The following is a 19,169-nucleotide window of genomic DNA, read 5'->3' on the forward strand; positions in this document are numbered from 1 at the left end:
TGGAACTCACTTTGTAGACCAGGCTGGCCTCGAACTCAGAAATCCGCCTGCCTCTGCCTCCCGAGTGCTGGGATTAAAGGCGTGCACCACCACGCCGGGCTCTGCAGCTGTGTTCTTAACCACCTAATTCCCCTTGCCATGGGCCAAATACTGAGCAATTATTACTCTGTCCTGAACCTGTAGGCTACTCAGGTTCTTACCAGACAACATTGCCCTCCTACTTGAATCTTGTTAGCCTTTCTCGATCCAGCTCTCTTCTACTGATGTTTTCTGACCCCTCCTCCTGGCTTCCTCCATCACTCCTCTCTCCATCCCGGAATCAGAAAATCCCACCCACTCTCTCTAAAGCTCTGTACTGGCTCATTGGCTTTTATTGGCAAGGCAGAGAATAAATGAGGAGCAATGTTTATATAAACTTGAGAAAGGAGCATCTTCTAAGAAAAACATAAGAAGGCCATGTCTGGATTGTAATAAGATATGAGGACACAGAAGTCAGCACATGAATAACTTTACACAGTGTACAAAAACATTATGCCTACAGACAGTGACCTCCACTGGGTGGCTGTGAGATTTGAAAAGTAGAGAGAGATGTGGAGTATCTGAGATAAGTGTTACCAAGGTTGTTCATACATTATATGTATATGATGGTGGAGCAGGAAGAGTCACAAATGAATCTGGGAAACCCAGAAGAGATGTTTTGAGAGGTTGTGATGCTCTGCACAGTCACAAAGTTTAGCTAGTAGACTTAAAGGAAAAGGACACACAGATTAGGAAGGATGTGAGATGGGTTCACTAGTGTATGCACTAAGACACTAAGAATGTCACTCTTTTATATGTAGAAAGGATAAAATGTACAAACTTAATAAATTATACATTCACCATGGATTTAGAGAATTTTATTTTTTTAATTTCTCCACTTTGTTCTCTCTTATGCTATAGATGTGTTGAGGGTTTTTTGTTGTTGTTTTTGTTGTTGTTGTTGTTGTTGTTTTGTTTGTTTGTTTGCTACTATTTACAAACACATATAATTTGATTGAATTAGTATAGTTCTTAAGTTTCTAGTGTCCTTCTTTTTCAAGGATAATTTTTTAATCCTTGCTATTTTCTTGAAAATAACTGAGTTTACAATGCTGTGCTTTCTCTGACTTGGAATCTATGTGTACATGGAACTGGGCATTTTTATCTCATCACCTAAGCTGTTTTTTTCTTACAAAGCTGGGTCTGACAGCTCCATCCACCATCATCAGCTCACTTGGCCAATCATCCCTCACAATTTCTGTGTAACCTGTGTTTGCGAACTACTTGGCTCTTTTTAAAATCAAAGAAAAGACAGTTTTAAGAATTCTAGTTTAGAGTAGCTTTTGCTTGCCACATGACATTCCTAAAGTAAAGGCTCCAGTCCAGGCATTCTAGATGCCATAGGCGTTGAATATAGCAGGTGAATATTTAACAGAAAGGGGGAAATTTTTGACAAATTTTCTGGGTAGCCTTATGAAAACTTTAGTGTTTGTCTGGTTCTCATGGATTCTGCTACCACAGCGCATATCATAGCTCCCACCCGTCCAACCATCTGAGGAGAATATGATGTGTGTTTTGCCTAGTTACAGCTTCATATGATTTCTTCTGCAACCAGAAGACTGCAATATCAAACAATGAAACTCCAGAAAGAACCACGTCAGAGCCACATCAGCAGACTCAGCATGAGAAATAGCAGTAAGCTGTCATAGGTCACTAAGTAGGTAAACCAAATAATAAACATTAGAAATAAAACCAAAGACACATTAGACAATAAAAAGGTGTATTAACTTGGATGCTGTATTATGCTAGCTAGAGCAAGTATTAAATAGTACACAGTGCTGAGTATGCCCAATAGTGAAAATGTGCAGCTTAGTTCTGCTGGTTGTTTCTCTATCTTTAAAAGGATTTACTTGTTTGTTGATGTATTTATTTCTTTATTTTGTTCTTTTAAGGCAAGGCTTTTCTACCTACTCCCGTCTGTCCTAGAACTTGCTATGTAGACCACACTAGCCTCAAACTCAGAGATCTATCTGTCTCTTGCCTCCCACGTGCTGAGATTAAAACCATGTATTATGCCTGGCAACGTTCCTTTTAAAGCTTATTTTAAGAGTTACATACATAAGTCACTATTGTATTTACATATTTCTACCCATTTCTTTTCCTGCTTAGCTCCTCTCCTAGGTTCCCCATTAAGTATGGTCACTTACATAGTTATATTGTTGAGAGAGAGAGAGAGAGTGTGTGTGTGTGTGTGTGTGTGTGTGTGTGTGTGTGTGTATAAAACTCACTGAGCCTATTTAGTGTAGCTCCTATGTGCATGTTTTTAAGGCAGACCACTAGGGACTGAATAACCTCTCAGTGAGCTTGCCCACCCTCTGAGAGATCGTCCTCTCTCAGCAATCTTTGATTGCCTGTTATCTAAGAGTAATGCTTTTTGAAATTTCTCAAGATGATGTTAGCATGTCAGCTGGTACTGCTATTATGCAAGCATAGTGGGGAGAGTTCATGGCTGTAGTTCTCCTGTAATGTCTAGAAGATAATTACTCATAGCAGGTGTTCTGGTCCTCTGGTTTCTGCAGTCTTTCTGTCCTATCTTCCACTATTTTTCCTAAGTCTTGGGTGTAAGAAATGTGGTCTAGATGAAACAGATTGGGTTGAACACCCCAAGATCACTCAGACTCAGAATTTTGAACAGTTGTGAATCACTGTTGCAAAAGAAGCTTTTATGAGGAGGTATGAAATCTATGCTTACCTGTGGGTCTATGAATATGTTATTCAGAATAGGTAATTAGAAACTATTGGTAAAGTTCTTTGCTGAAAACTTTGTAGGAGTTTAAAGCTAAAGATTTAACTCATAGGACTGCTTTTAGTCTTTTAATCTGCTAGAGATCTATAGCTTTGTTTGTGCCTGGGCATTAGTTTTTTAAGGGTTTCTGTAACTGTTTTGGTCTCTTTATTTGCCATGGGTCTATTTAAGTTGATATTTTCTTCATTCTTTAACTTTGGTTTTTCCCCTGATCAAGTGTTGGGTTTGGGCCAAAGCTGAGAAAGGTGCCACAAAAACTGTTAACAGAGAAAGGCAGGCAGCACCCAGTCCTAACCAGCTGTAAAGCCCAGGGACCACAGCAAGAAGCATATAGTCAGTTAAGTCATGACAAGCAACACACTTATGACCTGTGTGCCTTATTTTACATAATAGGATAATAGCATCTTTTCCTTTAGAGAAACGTAAAGCTTTTCCTTCCTTCTTCCAGTGCTTCAGAACTGGTGGTGAATACTTGAGCCTACAACCTAAAGACTCTGCTCCCATCTACTGATACAGTAACAGAAAGGCAAGAGTAAATGTTAGTGCACCCCACCCCACGTCTGTCAAATGGCTTCTGGGGACTGTTGCCACAGCTGAAATGGGCCCAATGTTTTAACTAAAGGATTGTTAGGACTTAGACTTTTTTATAATTTGAACATAGAAATAAAGAAAAGTATACAGAATTTAATATCAAGCGACTATAGAATATTTGGTGAAGATGAACAGCAATATGATAGGAATACATCTGTTATAAGTTGGAAATCCTTATGGTGGCTCATATTTGCTTCCTAGTTTGTTAATTCTGATTATCTCACAGTTCCTTAAAATCTCAAAGCACAATCCCTCATCTTGGGGATCTCTGACAGTTTCTGTTTCATTTTTTTTTAGCAATAACTTCAAACAATTTGTTGTTAGCAACAAGGAACTCATAAAGACACCCCTTTGACAAATGTGTTTCCAATGGAATCTTTTTAAGATTTGAAAGAATATAATGTCCATGTCACTTGTTGTATATAGAAGGAAAAGTTAGGGGAAATTAAAGCAGTCAGATCAATCAGGAGAGGGATGGTGAAACTGGTCCAGGAAATGGTGAGAAAAGTCTCCTTGTCAGCAATGAAAGAGGAAGGCACTATCAAGAAAAGGTCAGAAAAAGAGAAAGCTTGGTAGAGATAGCTGCACAGGATGACAAGAAAAGAACAGATTAGTTAGCTTTTCTGGGATAAACTCTAAGAGATTGTGGGACCGGCAGAAATGATATAGCAGCACAGCAAATGGACAGCTGTTAACATCACTAGGGCAAAGCCTATCCATGCTTTGTCTTACTTCTGGAGTTTTAGAATATGTGTGACCATATTAAAGTTCTGAGAGGTGCAAGATACATTTGATTGCGGTTTGCTTAACTACAGGAGTCTTTGCCTAGAAGAGCACAAGAGGGAGTACAACATGAGTAACCCAGAAAGAGAGTAAAAGATTAAGTCAATTGGAATAGTAACATCTCAGTGGAGCTCGAAAGGTCTCTGAACTGCAGTTTAAAAAATTCTGGTCTACCCAACCAAGACACAGGAATACTTGTGACGATCAACTTGGATCATGGATCTGTTACTAAATTAAAACCAAAACAAATAAGGGCAGTCAGTCCTGTTGGCAGCTCACTGCCCATAGTTTATAGTTCAGTGGTTGCCTCTGAGTAAGCTGGACTCCCCACACCTTCTTTCCCAAGGCACATGGGTTCAGTTGGCTTCAGCCAGTCATGACTACATTCTTTTCCCCAAATTGACTGTATTTGCAAAGTCTGTAGGACTATGTAAAGATAAAATTGAAGCAATGTAAGCTGTGTAGATCTTATTTCCTTACCTGCTCTCTCCCAGGAGAATTCTCTTTTCCTTAAAGCTATTAGCAGACATTACTTTCTAAGCAGCTATCTCTCTGTGTATCACTGGTGCTTTGATTACACTATTGGCCCAAACTCTCCACCTTTATATCATTTTCATGACTTCATTCTTAGTTTGCTCACTCATTCCTCCATACACACTTGTCAGATAGTTTTATATTTTGTTCTTATTGTAATTTTTTTCTGTAAAAAGAATAGAGACTCTGAATAGATTTTCATCAACTTTGAAAGGACCAAATTTTATGGCCTGGTCTCAACTGCCAAGAATCCAGATCTAGATATGCCCAGATGCAAGGCAATACTTGTTTTGGACAGTTGGATACTCCACAGAGAAAACACAGTGTGCTTGATGTGAACTTAACAGTGTGGAAGACAAAGCAGCTAACTTATCCCTATGGAAATCAAGCAGAGTCCAGCCAGAAAGTCTGAATGGACCACAAACCATGATTGTGAGCATTCAAGAAAAAGACATAGAGGTGGGTAGGCCATGCTATTTGATTGAGTGCTATGTGCAGGGATGCTAAGTTGTGTAGGCCATGCTACATGAGCTAACAGCCAAGTGCACTGAAGCTAAATGTTTCTTTGGATAAAGGAAAGCCCAAACTAGGAGAGGGCATGGCATCCTGGGGAGAAGTAGAGCACAGGGTGTGGGGCTAGGCAGGTTCTGCAGGGTTGCAGAAGCTTTCTGTACCAAGGCAGGAAGACAAGATTGAGCCCATAGTATTATAAGTCCACAGAAGATTTTATTGGTTTCCCAGTGAAGGAATGAAGCAATAAGATAAGCCATAAGCCTTAGGATTCCCTTGCTTATTAGAAATAAAAGTCTATAAAATAAAAACAGATGTTCACCCCAAACCACTCTCCCTTTCTTGAACTCTAAATTTTTTTATATTGCATTATTTTTTATATTACAAAAGTGGTCTCACAGGTTGAAACTAATAACATTGTAACTCAGTTTCTAAGGCTGTAGTTATTGGTAGTAGTACTACAAGAACAAGATTATAGGGTGTGTGTTAGTCAGTTTTATTTTTTTATCATTGTGACAAAATCCCCAAGATAAGTAACTGAAAAGGAGAAAGACTGCTGCTGGTTAGTGAGAAACTAGACTAGAGCCAGTGGTGGTGTGGGCCTGTTGCTGTAGGTCTGTGGACATTACAGTGGGGAGCATGACCAGTGGGGAGAAAGAAAGGAAATGTGGGGACTGCCGTCCTAATTAAGGGCAGTGATTTTTTTTTCCTTTCACTAGGGCACCATCTCTCAGTTGCACTAGAAGCCAGAAATCCAGCCTTTTAAACATTGACTTTAAGGGCATTTACAATTCAACCAGCACACAGCATTTCTACAACTTTTAAAAATACATTGGGACTGGATCATGAAATAGTTCAAGCTGAAGTCATTGGAAGCACATGAAGTGACAGCTGATCCTGTCCCTGACTTTAGTGAGAACTTAAGGGAAAATGTGTCAGTGACACGATATTATCTAATTATATTAAGAAGCTTATCTTTGGTGTTATTTTGTTTGAAATAAACAGAAGCTGAGTAAAAGTGTAAGGGAAAGTATTTCAAACAGTAATGTCATTTTTAAATGTCTCATTTTGGGTTTACCACATATTATTTAGCCTTTACTTACCTCAGAGATCAATGTTCCTGTTGAATAAGGAATCTGGTTCCTTAATATAAGGTATTGGATACATAGGATCTATTTAATAGCTAGGCATTAGTATTTAGTAATACTATGACAATTTGTCCTCTTGGTCTTTTAAGATTAAAGACATTATAACTCTTTCTTAATCTAGAAAAGATAAAATGGCAAGAATACACAAATCGTAAATCAACTCATATTATTTAATGTTAGATGTAAATAAGTATATTTTAAAATAAATACACAGATATTAACAATTAAATGTGTCAACCATGCACCCACTTGTACTTACATGTCCTAACCAAATCAGGAAATCACAACAGTTATATGAACTACATATGCAGTATTAAGAACAGAAAAATAAAACAATAAATCATTTAAAACTGACTTTTCATTGTTGAACTACTAATTGTTCAGACAACTCCCATCTTGTCATCAAGAGTAGTTGTTCCTCTTTAAAGTTTAAAATAAAATTACATAATTTTACACCCTCCAATATATCCCATGGTTCCAACCTCTCCACTCCAATTCATGGCTTCTTTTAAAAAATTATTATTATTACTACATATATATGCAAGTAAATACATAAATATACCCTAAAAGTCTGTGTACTTGTGTGTATGCTTTTAGGCCTGACTACTTGGTACTGGATGACCACTTACAGGGATCATTTAAAGACTGCTTCTCCCTTTGTCAGCAGTCACTAATTGGGGGTAGCCCCTCACCTAGGCGTGAGGCCCTATGAGGTTTTCTCCATCTGTTTTGGAATGTCAGCTAGTGTCATCATTGTTTAAGTCTTGTTTAAGAAGCTATATTGTTGATATTTTATGGGTATAGATTCCTTGTCATATCAAGAAGACAAAATCTTGTGGAAGACTTCTTCCTCTGACTCTCACAATCTTCTGACCCTATTTTCTGTGATATTCTCTGAGGCTTAGGTATAAAGGTTGTATTGTATATCTGTCCACTGATGACAGACATCCCATGGTTAGTTAGTTGTACTCTGCATTTGGATTTCTGTAATGATTTCTTTCTGCTTCAAAAGAAAGCTTTTTAAATAAGGATGAGAGGGATAAATAACACGAAGGTTGAAACAGCTATAAGAAATCATTATTTTATATTTACCTAAAATTACATAATATGTGTGTTTGTTTATATGTGTGTGTAACTGTAAGTGTACATTATACATTTTTAATGGTTATGCCCTTGCAATAATGATTCTGCCTCTCCCAAGAGAAACCTAACAAAAACCCCCGTACCAGGCATGAAAAACCTCCATCTGAGTTGTTGGTCAGGGGAGTCCAAGAGTCCTAAAACAATATAGCCTATTACTGTTTCACTCGGTTGCCTTCCAGAAGTTGAAGGTCCCTATTGCTGAAGACACCACACTCCTTGAACACAGGACCAGGAGATCTGAGCTGGATGTGATCCCAAAGCCTCCTTCCGAAGGATGAGTTTTCATCATACCAGAAGGTGCTGTGCAAGCTACCAAGGGAAAAAAGCAATCAATAGTCCAACCCAGCTGTGACCCCTATGAACCACAACAGTAACCAGAATGGAAAGAGATCCTGGAAGGTGCAAAGTGATGCTTATACTTGGCTTTCAGGTCCTTAAAAGGATGGAAAGGAGGCCTGGTAGGATAAACGCAGGCAAGTTCCAATGCTAGCCAGGTCACAGATCTTAGAGAAGAACAAACACTGCTGTGTTACTAAAACAGTGTAATTCCTAAGGACAATCTAAATTCTTGTCCATATTTCCATAAGTACGTGTAGCTCTCTCCCCCATCACAGTTGTTCCACTTAATCCACTTAAATTCTACGTTCACCTCAAGACAGTACAAGATCAGTTTGAAGATCTCATCAGAAACATTAAAGTTAGCTGGTTCCTGTCCTCACTACTGTGACCATTACTTCCTGTCATTCTTGGTTTGTCACAATGACAGAAAGTCTAAGTTTCTATTATTAAAGGGAAGAGAATAAATATTTACATTTGTCAAATTAATAACCTATGCCAGCTCTCTAGACCTATGCAGGTTTTCCTGTTAACTGAAATGTCCTTCTGTATTATATTGCTAGCTAGCATCTCCATATGGAAATAAAGTTTTAAAAATAAACAAAGCCCAGTGCTTAGTTAAATCATGTTCTCCCTTATTTACCAATCATTGAGTCCTTGGCCAAGGTCTTTGTCTATGAATGGTTACTGTATATTGCACGTTTTACTGAACGACCTCAGTAGGCCGCTGTCTCTTTCACATTACAGAATCCTGGAGCAAAAAGGGGCTGCTATTCAGTTCCAGGCCTAGCTGTTTGCTCAGTGCAGTGCAGGAACTCACCAAGCATCTATTGAGCTGGCTATAAAGCATGAAAATCTATACTTGGGTGTCAGGAATATATTTGGGTGTTTCCGGTTCAGGAACACTCCAGCAGCTCCTGGTCTGACCCAAATTTGTCCTTTTAAGGGCCTGTGTAGCACAGTGCCATAGAACAACTTCATGTCTCTCTGTAGTCCCCATGTCGTAATTTATCATCTGTTTCAGGGATGCATACTAAGTCCTGTGAAGCTGGTACAGGAACAAAGAACCCTTGCAGAGCAGCTTGGTGATTTAGCTCAAATCAATTCTATAAATATTTAGCATTTATGCTGATTGCTACCTTCCTACCACCATATTATCTTTAGACTTTAATAATATACTGCAAGATTAAATGGAAAGTGTGGCCCATGATGTCTGAGTTTCCCTTTGTTTTATGAAAGGCAGTATACAGCTAATTTTAAAAGAAATAGACACTATTCTTAGGAAAATAATACGATTTTTCTATACTATTTCCTTTCTAAATAGAATTTTACTTATTTTTCACTCTATTCAGAGAGCTCTAATTACTAAAGCATCATTGGATTCTTGAAATAAAGACATCTATTTATATAAATCCCCATTAATAGATTCCAGAAACAATGATACACTGAATGAAGCTCATACATAATTTCTTTTTTTCTTTCTTTTTCTGTCTGTCTTTCTTTCTTTTTTCTTTCTTTCTTTCTTTCTTTTTTTTTTTGTAAAGTTATCTAATTACATTTTCTAAATCTGTATGGCTTTTTTCAGTTTAGAATTGTGGTGTTTATTGATATGCATATTGTGGTTACAAAGAGATAAAAGTTGTTTAAGGTAAGACACAGATAACCTTCCAGGGGTCTTCTTGTGAGCCATTTGTAAAGGTGAGAAGGCACAGGTATACTATTAAAATTCATGTTAAAATTCAAAGCTCAGTGAAGTGGTTTATTCGGAGTCACCCAGAAGTAACCAGTATCAAGAATAAATAGATATCTTTGTGATGTTAATTTTTTATTATATCTGTATGTAGTGTGAAACATTAAAAAAACAATCCACACTTTGCTGGAAGGCACCAGTGGACAGGCCGGCCTGGCCTGTTCTCATCTCATCAGCCTCTCTGACCCAGACCTCCGAAATCTCTACACACAGCTTGCTAAGTTCCCACTGCCAGGTCATCGCCATGCCAGCGCCATGCTTCCAAATTACCACGGCCTTTTGGGGTGCATTTCCCTCAAACCCACACTTTGCAGCTGCCATACCTTTCTCTCTGGAACCCAGTTGAGTTGCCCTGTAAAGGAAAATACCACACAAACTTAGTTCAGAATCAAAAGGTAATCAATCGCTGAATTCAGCAACTAGCATCCTAATTTTGTAAGCTATTCTAAGTATTCACCTCCTGTGGCGAATCCTGACAGATCTACTATCTAAACAAGGGCCCCTTGTTAGCTACATTTTGTCCTCCAAGCTCTCTCCTTTTCCTGCCTCTCTTCTTCCATTCTCTGACCTGGAAGTCTCGCCTACTCCTTACCCAGTGATTGGTTCCTAGAAATCTATTCATTAGGGGAGGGTTCACAGGAAATCACCTGAGTAAGGGGTTCTCTCCTCATACCAGGCAACCCCTCTTGGGGAAGTGGAATTAGCATCATAATGCAAACAGCACCAGGCCTAGCCACACATCCATACAGTTATACTGTGCTGCATTCTGTAGTATATAAACCAGTTTCTTAGAATTAGCGTCAGTTTCTCCTTCAGCTCCATAACCACAGTAGGTCATAGGTCAAGTTGATATAAAAGTCAGAAAATGTCCCTGTGATCCAGCCTCTGAAGGAACTCTTGGACCCATTTGTCACTTCCATTCAATATTTTAGAATTTGGAAAGTGCCTGGATTTTATTATTGGTAGTGTTCCAGTTCCATGAAGAAAACTGAGACCTTAAGAATTTAGGTTCTCAACCTTCCAAATGATACAACCCTATAATACACCTCATGTGGTAGGTATTATAACTCCCCCAACCATAAAATTATGTTGTTGCTACTTCATAACTATAATTTTGCTACTGCTATGAACCATAATATAAATACAGATATGCAAGATATTTTAATATGTGACACACATGTTGAGAACCTCTGATTTGGGCCATCTATTTGGGCGTCAGCATAAAACGTAAATATGGATGTCGTCATTTGCTCTCGAAAAGAAGCCACAAGTTATTCAGCATTTGACTGTCCCTATGCTGAAGTCAGATCTGGTCCTGAGGGATACTAGAACTCGTGCTTTGTATTTCTTTACTTGATGGATGGATCAAATCTGCGTGCTCTGTGCCAGTCATCTTTTATTACCAAGGAAACTGCTTCCTGCCATGGTCCTGGATTCAAACATTTCTGTGTAGGTTTGGGTTCTTCTACTTCTGAGGAGTATATAAATATGATGCTCAGAAAAATAAATGTCTGTCTGGCCAGCTCTGTTCTCAATTATAGATTGCCTTTTATAATCATACACATGAGAATTCCCAGTCAAATTATATATGCTAGATAAATGTCCTATATGACATGTCTTCCTAATAGGAATTAAGAAGTTCAGATGTCATGTATTCATGTGATATTAGTTCCTCTCTAGAGAATACTCAAATGTAGATATTAAAAGTCTCCTAGAGACAGCCAAGGTAAATCTAGTAGAACATTAGGTAAGATGTTGTCTGATTGGCAAATTGACGAGAATTTACACCATACACTCACATTTGCAATCCTAGCACCCAGGATGTTAAGACAGGATGCTGTTAGTTCAAGACCAGCTTGGCTTACATGGTAAATCGCATGTTAGCCTGAACTACAGTGTAGGGTACTGTCTCAAAAATATGTGCATTCATCCATGTACATAGAGAGACCGGGGGAGGGGGGAGGGAGGGACATAGTGGAAAGAATGGATACAAGAGAGTATTCACTGAAAGAAGTCAAGAAGCCTGTTTTATATCATGAAGATTTGATACTAGTAAGTGTATGTGGAGTCAATAATGTATGCATGTGTAATTTAACTTCTTATATCAGTGCATGTTCAAGGCTATACATGGAAATAATAGAAACCAGGACTGAGGAAGGATTTCCAAACACATTTTCATCACCAAATGTTACTTGTCTATATTTTAAGGTCATATCAGACAGATGCACTGTTTTCCTAAGGATTTTTTATGGAATTATGATTTACAGTGATTATGATGGAACTGATTGCTTGTGTCCTTGATGCTTTGTTACATGCATAGATTGCTGGTTTCAGATTTGCAGTTCTGGAAACCATAAAGTGGGGAGCAGGATGGCTTGGAGCACTCTGGAGATTGGTAATCAGATCTGAAGTCATTTAACCCTGGGTCAATGGTTGACATAGGGCAAATTGCTAGTGACATAAAATCAAGGACTAGTATCGCCAAGTCAGATACTCCTCAATGATTCTTTTCTGCTTTGCTCAGAAATGCCAGACTTCTAAGAAGTTCCTTAAACATCAGGACTACCTTGAGATTTACCAAGTACCTGTCCATACTCACCCCTAATGTTTATGACCCTAGACATGGCCCAAGGCCCTGACTACCCAACATATTAATACACAACAGGCTGCATGTTGTAGCAGTGAATCCAAAACCACTCTCTGTTACATTGGATAAGTTTCATTAGAGCTAAAACTTTGCTGTTGCTACACCTCATATCTGTTTGTATCCATGTATTTATGAGCGTAAGTACATACATACGCACCTTCACCTTCCTGTGATGCCCATTTCCTGCTGCTGCCTCGCTTTAGTGAATGAATGCACTTGGCTCTCCATGGTAGAGTAAGTCTAGTTTAGTACTTTGCTGCATTGTACCTACTGTGCCTATTTGGCTCTGTAGAGGCACCAGTCTAAAGGGTCTAACCACGTGTCTTTAGACGTGTAAGCAGAGATCATGTCAATGCCAAAAAAAAAAAAAAAAAAAAAAGACATTCCACCTAGAAACAGTCTAACATGCAGGGCAATTTTTATGACTCATAGACTGAATTTTGAACTTTTAAAGTATTCATTTCTATCTCTCTTATCCCATTGGCTAGACATGACTGAGCCTCTGTCTCGCTGAGGCTCCCAAATGCTAAATGTTCTTTTTCATGTGACACTGAACTTCAAGTCTCAAGGGTCTGCTGATTCCCCTCATACTTCTCATTTGGGACATATAGATACATACCCTGTTTTGGAGGTTGGTGGTGTATAATGTCTTGAGTGATGAGATGCATTCGGGACATATAGATACATATCCTGTTTTGGAGGTTGGTGGTGTATAATGTCTTGAGTGATGAGATGCATTCTCACTGGATTCTCTCTGAGCTCCTGAGCCTCACCGCAGCTTCTTTCTCTGTACGAAATGAGAATTGTATTAACTGGGCCTTCTGCTGAGTGTGCTGTTTGTGATGACTTGCCATGAGAATACCTGGTTGCTAGTAAAACAACAATCCCAACCGCAGGTATGAAAAGAGAAAGACTGGGGACTGGTGATGCTTGTGGTCATTTCCCGACTTAGGGGAATTCAGAAGGTATTTGGACATTGTCTTGCTCTATAATCATAACCCTTCTGTTTTTCTGAAAAATAAGCTTTCTTGAATATAGGACTCTCAGGGTCAAATTCAGGCTAGTCCTGGACAAATATGCAGAGTTGGTCACACCTATGGTAGTTTTTTAAATGAATTAACGAGTGTCTTCATAAGGAGACAGAGACAACCTAAAGCAGGTTGGAAGAAAGTGCTAGTTTTTAATTTTCCAGAACTGAAATTAGAAGGTTGATGAGAAATAAAATACATACCTGCTTGCTGAGTTTTGTGTAATATCCCTAGATATAATGGAAAGTTTCTACAAATCCCCATTTGTGAAACAACATCACAACATCAGAGGACTCTGAGTTCGAAGCCAGCCTATTCTACAGAGTGAGTTCCAGGACAGCCAGGCTACACAAAGAAACACTGTCTCTAAAAACAAACGAAACAAAACAAAAAAGAAGGGACAGTGTGACCAGTGATGATGGGGTGGCGAGGTGACAGCTCTTCTTACATGTTAGTGTTCCCTGTACAGAAACTGTATCTCTAAACCAAGCAACAGGCAGAGCTAAAGTAACACATCCGTGTATAAAAAAGTGGTTCAAATTTGAGGTGCCATTCCATGGGATTTTCTGTGCTTTGTATCTTACTAAAAGTAAACACATTGGCTTAAACCAGTCTTATACCTAACACATTCTGAAAGAGTTAAGCAATTTCTAATAGCCTGGAGAGTTCATCAATAGTCTCTGTGTCTAATATTCTTCCTTAAACAAAAGAAACCAGAGGCACACACTACCACGGAAATGCATTTTGTCTGCCCAAGTCAGTGATTGACTCTTCACTTGTCCTGTTTATTCCCTGTGCTTCCAGGGCCAAGATCCATGCAGTTGGACTTTGAAGCTTCATCTTCATTCTTTGGGGAAAGAGCTAACTAAATGTCTCCTCAGTGCTGATCTTAGATAACTAAGTTCCTTCAGTCATTAAGATTACAGACTGGGGCTGGGCAGTGGTGGCACATGCCTTTAATCCCAGCACTTGGGAGGCAGAGGCAGGCGGATTTCTGAGTTTGAGGCCAGCCTGGTCTACAAAGTGAGTTCCAGGACAGCCAGGGCTATACAGAGAAACCCTGTCTCTAAAAACCTAAAAATTGATAGATAGATAGATAGATAGATAGATAGATAGATAGATAGATAGATAGATAGATAGATAAAATTAAATTAAATTAAAAAGTTACAGACTGTAACTGACTTCAGATGGGATGAAGGATCGAGGAGTGGGAGGGGTTATAGTAACGGAATCTTTTCTGTTTAGAATGGTGTTCCTTCCAAATAGCAGCTGAAGGAAAGCCTGGGATGAGGCCTACCATCCCTAGACTGAGTCCCATCTAAGTGAAACTTTTTTTGAGCCTGTCATTCCCGACTTAGGGGAATTCAGAGGGTAGCTGGACATTGTCTTGCTATATTATCATGACTCTTCTGTTTTTTGAAAAATAAATTTTCTTGAATATAGGACTCTCAGGGTCAAATCTAGGATAGTTCTGGACAAATATGCAGAGTTGATCACACCTATGGTAGTTCTTGAAATGAATTAACAAGTGCCTTCATAAGGAGACAGAGACAACCTAAAGCAGGTTGGAAGAAAGTACTACTCCTTAATTTTCCAGAACTGAAATTAGAAATTTGCTGAGAAGGGAAATACCCACCCGTTTGGTGAGTTTTGTGTAATATCCCGAGATATGATGGAAAGTTTCCACAAATCCCATTTGTGGAAACAATGGTGAACTCAAATTTACTTACAGTTAAAAAAAAATATGTTGGGTAAACACAGTAAAAAGTGAACTCATTAATCTCTGAATTTAAATTGTTATAAAGTTGCCCTCAGACTTTAAAAATGTTATGTTCAGATGATATATGAACACCTTCACTTATTACAGTAATATTACTTATTCTTTTTAAAGACTTTTTATGATTTGTTAAAGCATTTTTTGACTTTGAGTTAATTCAGATCTAGTAAGATCTCTACCAGGTTAGCCCTGAACCCTCACCTGTGCTAACAGACATGCTAGTTGGGGGGTTTTCTCCGCAGAACTTTCTGAACTTGAAAGAAATGCATTTCTGCTACTAGCTCCCCACCATCTGTGCAGAGTGTTGACTCTAGATATAGTTTACATCAGTATGACTTCCTCTGACTTTTGCCCACTGCTGATGGCTTCTTTTTACCTGTTGACATGAACTTGGCTGCTTTGAATACCCTGCTGGTCATGGAGGAATTAGCCACATGTTCAATAGCAACTTTGTGCTATGCTCGTATTATTTTCAGAGTGGAGTAATCGGAGAAGTATGTTATTTCTTTAGAATTAGATATTTCTCTTGCAAGGATTTGCATTTACATAGTCTCCTTCTCTGAATAAACTGTATGGTTTTATCGAGAAATGGATTACACTTGCCATCATCACATGTCAGACCTGTGCTTGTTAATTTTGGAAGCAGGCAGATTGAATTAATTCATTTCTCTGGGGACTAGTTGGATATGAGATTTGGTGACTGTGTTGAATTCTACTTTCTGTCATTTCTACATTTCAACAATGCTCCTCATTTATCGGAGTGTTTGTGATTTGTTGTGTACTATCTCCTCAAACTCAGAACCACGGTCACTTCTCATGCTCCCAAGGAAAGCCTTACCTCCAACAGCAGTGTCAATGCCATCTTGACATTCCAAAACATGTCTACTAGTTAGAGTTATTAAGAGTCCTTTAAAAGTGCCAAAGCCAGACACACAACCCCAGTAAGAAACCTCCTATCTTTGGGGATGGGCTACACCATCAGCTATTTTGGAGATCTTCTGTTGATTGCAGCTTTTAAACAGGTATGGTTAGCCTGAACCAGCTGCCTTAATTGAGCTGGGGACCATCCTTTTGAAGTGAGCATTCAACAGAGTTGGGCTCTGCTCCCAAGGAGAGAAAGAAGGGGAAGGGCTTTGTAAGCAGCCACCTGTCATGGCCGTACAGTGCTTTGGGGTCTTAGACTACAACTTGTTATGAATTCTGTTCTTTCTATCTGGCAGTGTGACCTTTGGCATATTTTTAAACCATTTCTTCATCTGTAAAGTAAGGGTATCATAGAAAATTACTAGCATTGCGTAACAGATTAATGGAAAGGAGATATGTAAGTATTTCTACCGCTGTGCCAGCTAGCACAAAGCAGGCAGCCCAAAGGAATGGCAGCAGTCCAGTGGGAGGGAAGTGTCAGAGCAGGAGCAGCAAACAGGCCTGGCCATCACTGCTGCTGCTGCAGTTAGCAGCTCAGGATGCTTGTCTTAGAGAAACATGGACCACATTGTTGGTTCTCCCCTGTGGCTGCACTTGACATCACCTTGGGAACTTTTAAAGCACCAGTGCCTGGCTATGTCTAATTCAATGAATGGGGCTTTCTAGGAGTGGGCTGCAGGCATCGGTAGTTATTAAATAGATTCCCAGGCAAGTGAATCATCAGGCTGGGTGAAGTCTTTGGTCTCCCTTCAGTACAGAATGAGGGCGGTGTTTACTCTGTTCCTGGCTGTCTTGCTGCTCCAATGACTGACTGGAGAAATGCATGTAGCTCTAGCAAAGGGCATTTTGAACTAGTTTGGATGGCCCTTGCCTGTTGTATGCCTGATAAGCTCCTGTACAGCCCCAATGCATACAAATGGACTTCCTGGCTACCTACTCATTTTACAAATTACTTCATGGACCTCAAGAAGGAACGAGTCAGGAAGGGACCGGGTGTCTCCTTACAATATTTTTATATAAAAGTTTGATTCCATTCAGTGTGCTTAGTTTTAGTTTCCTATATGTGTATTGTGCAGTTCATTCTCCTGGTTTGTAAGAAGTGTGTTTTCCATTAGCTACAATGCAGAAGCAATTACAGACATGCTGTGTAGAAACCTGCTTTAGATATTCTCCTAGCTTTCAAAGGCTTCCCTATGAGTTGTAGTTTTTAGGTGCTTTGTTTACTAGTCCAAGGGTGTGTTTTGTCATATGTTGAAAGACCACACTGGCTATAAAAAATAAGACGGTGAGTAAAAACCCAACGAAGCTGTAAACATCTGGGAGAGCTTGCTCGGCAGGGCTGCTTGTTCAGGGGAGGCTCAGAACACATTCATTGTGGGCAGCTGGTGATACATGTGCTCTCACAAATGGGGCCATTAAGAGGAGCTGTTAGATATATGGCCAGCTGTCCTATGGGCTATAGATCTGCCCCATTAGCTGTGTGTAATAGAAACTAGAAGGGCCACACTCCCAAACTGTCCTCTCAATTGTAGCTCGGATTCTGCACAGACTTGATATTTTAAGGAACACAGAAGTCATCTGAAGACCCAAACTTTGATCCCCATAGTCTCTCTTTAGAAACTGGAGTTGGAGTCTGCCATGCTAAGAGCATTGGTCAGAGCTGGCCTGTGGTCAATGGTCAAGGATACTGCAGGTCATGAAAAAGCTATAGTTGAGGTGCCATGGGAAACCCACGCACTGGTCTTGCTGCAGACACCTCAAACAACCCTGCAGAAGGATTGGCAGACAGGCCTTGCTGTGGTCCTGGTGGAAAAAGTCAACCTGATGATATGTGGTGTACACACTGTAGGCTCCGTATTCCACCCTGGAAATGCAGGCTCAGGTGTTGGAACTGAACAGCTTACCAGGCTGCCTAGAGTGTGAAACCATCTCTAAGCAGCTAGCATGGCGTGATGTCTTACAACGACCATCCTCCTGATATCCAAAATGGTTCTCCTCAAAAAAAAAAAAAAAAAAAAAAAAGGCATGACCTTGGAAGAAGGATGGTTGTGTTGTTTCAAGTTTTATAATAACACAAAAGCAGTATTTTAACTCTTTTAATCTTTATAAGGAAAATTTGACTTTTAGAAACAGAATCATGTCATGAATCCCCCCCCACACACCCCACCCCTGTGTGTCTTTGGTTAACAAATGGCCAGTCTACTGAAAAAGTGGGGACGTTTTTCAAATTATCTGTGTATATAGAAGTTTCCTGTTTAAGAAATCTGCATCAAGTTCATGGTACAGGAATTTTCAGTTGGCATTTGTGTGTATGTGTGAATGCTTGCGCATGTGTGTGAGCAGAGGTGGAGGTGTTGTGGGAATGTGTTCTGGAGACAAATCAGGTTGTCAGCTTAACAGCAGATCCCTTTCCCCACTGAGACATCTCATCGGCCTAGATAGTTGGCATGCGGTTTTTGTGCCACTTTAAAAATTGTTTTGTCTATTTGACTATTTGTTAATTTTTATTTACTCTATTTCATCTTCACACAATCTCAAGCAGTCCAAGCTGGCCTTCAACTCTGATTGTAGCTGGCAATCCCCTTGACACTGGTCCTCCTGCTTCTGCCTCTCATGTGCTGCAATTACAGCTGTGCACCACTATACCCAGCCAGTATTTAAGATGATCTTTTACATTTAGAGATAAGAATGTGGGCTTGGAGATGACTCCATATATAAAGCATTTGATGTGCACATGTAAGGATCAAAGTTTGGGTCCTCAGCAGCCACATAGAAAATCAGACAGTCCTAGGAGCCAGTTTACAATCTTAGCACTGGGAAGGAGAAGCTGGGCAAGGTGACTAGCCTGAATCTGTGAACTCCTGATCAAGGGTGGGCCCTTCCTGAGTAAATAAAGTGGAGAACAATCAAAGGAGACCACCACACACGTGTGCCTACATGCAAGCAATCAGAGACAACACCCAGTAGTAGTAAGACATGATTATCCAGGAAAATTCATCATTTTCCTAAACTCTATACATGGAAACTATTATACTTATAAAATACTGTAATCTAGAAAAGAAAATTAAATGAAATTAATTCGAAGTAAAAGACAACTTTTATGTCCTAACATACCTTTGTGTGTGTGTGTGTGTGTGTGTGTGAGAGAGAGAGAGAGAGAGAGAGAGAGAGAGA

At 39.5% G+C, this 19,169-nt stretch overlaps 1 protein-coding gene across 3 annotated transcripts in view; it reads left to right on the forward strand.

Moving 5' to 3' along the window:
• Prdm5 (PR/SET domain 5) overlaps positions 1-19,169 on the forward strand; it is a 156,257-nt gene that overhangs the window by 126,516 nt on the left and 10,572 nt on the right. The window contains exon 15 of one of the 3 annotated variants that reach the window (XM_029533624.1): positions 7,713-7,788. The exons of the other annotated variants lie outside the window; for them this stretch is intronic. The gene's annotated coding sequence lies outside the window, so the exon portion shown is untranslated. Of the gene's footprint in view, positions 1-7,712; positions 7,789-19,169 lie in introns of those variants that run through there. 3 annotated transcript variants of the gene reach the window in all.

This window comes from Mus pahari, chromosome 2, assembly GCF_900095145.1.
Source record: "Mus pahari chromosome 2, PAHARI_EIJ_v1.1, whole genome shotgun sequence".
NCBI lineage: Eukaryota > Metazoa > Chordata > Mammalia > Rodentia > Muridae > Mus > Mus pahari.